Genomic DNA, 1,587 nt, shown 5'->3' on the forward strand with positions numbered 1-1,587 from the left:
CTATCTATCATCTATCTATCTATCTATCTATCTATGTATCTAACCTACGCATCTATCTTTGTCTCTATGTCTGTGTCTCTATCCATCTATCTATCTATCTATCTATCTATCTATCTATCTATCTATTATCTATCTATTCATGTATGTATGCATGCATCTATGTATCTAAATATGCATCTATGTCTCTATATCTCTCTCTGTCTGTCTGTATCTATCTATCTATCTATCTATCTATCTATCTATCTATCAATCTATCCATGCATCTATGCATCTATCTATAAATCTATCTATGTCTCTGTTTCTATCCATGTATCATCTATCTATGTATTTATGTATCTATCTAATAGCTTTCTCTCTACCTGCATCTGCATTATCATTTTTAAGTCTGCTATATGTCCTATCATGCATCAATTTGCTATTTACCTACCTACCTACCTACCTACCTACCTACTTACCTACCTACCTACCTACCTACCTACCTACCTTCCTGCCTGCCTGCCTGTCTGTCTAACTCTACCATCATTTTTAAAGCTGACTTCTATAAGTCAGGGTAGCTGCTGGATTACAGAAAGAAGACAGCATGGCTAAGGAACATAGCATGTGATTGTCAATCCACATTTACATAATCCTGAAATGCTATCATCAACAAGTCAATCAATCACATGGAATGTGAGTGGACACTGGTTTTCCCAGCTCCTTCTCTTGCAACTGTACTATCAGTTGTTTCCACTACAGTTGCTGAGCTGAGGAATCCAAAAGAAGTCATTGTACAAATTCTGATTAGGGCAGCTCCTGGTTCAGGAAAATCATGTTTTCCTGGTCACAGTAAAGATTGATAGAATTATCTGTACTTCTGATTCAGGAAAATTATAATTATTTGTCACAGGTTTTAGGTAAAGTGTTGATGACATTTTTTATACTCCAATGGGATTTGAGCTCTTAATTAGAAAGAAAAAACCCAACTTTTTCAATTAAATGGTTCAGAGTCAATAGAATGGATGCTTCCTTAAAAAGACATTTTGTCTATAAAGAAAATCTTCACTAATAGTATGCTTCTCAGCAGCTCCAGGTCCCACAGGGGCACCACATGGTTCTCCATGGATTGTCAATCACAGTGAAATATTGACTAGTGCCACAGACCAGGGGTGGTTATGACTCAAAACTATAATATGCATGTGTGGGATTGTGTAAGGGTATCCTGGGTCATGGTTGAGCAGGTGCCTAGAACCCCGAGACTCTGTAGACTCTGCGTGGGATTCTGTGTGAGAACCAGCAGGAGTTTGGCGCCCCCCAGAATCCAGGATCCTGAAAAGCAGTCACGGTCTCCATAGAATTACATTGTTCAGTCACATAGGCCAGGCTAGAGGTCTCAGACCCTAGGAATTTACATACTAATGAAGGTCAGAGGGCAGAGCAAATTAAGCATGCCTCCCCCAGATCCTCCCCAGATCCTCCCCCAATCCTCCCCCTTTCTCCCTCCCTATATTGCTCAGGACTGCCCTGAGTTTTGGAGGGTACGCCTAGATCCATCTACCATCCACCATGACAATAAACCTTTCTGGAACCATGGATGTCCTCATGTTACTA

The sequence above is a fragment of the Grammomys surdaster genome, unplaced genomic scaffold, assembly GCF_004785775.1.
Source record: "Grammomys surdaster isolate TR1022 unplaced genomic scaffold, NIH_TR_1.0 125801, whole genome shotgun sequence".
NCBI classification, from domain to species: Eukaryota; Metazoa; Chordata; class Mammalia; order Rodentia; family Muridae; genus Grammomys; species Grammomys surdaster.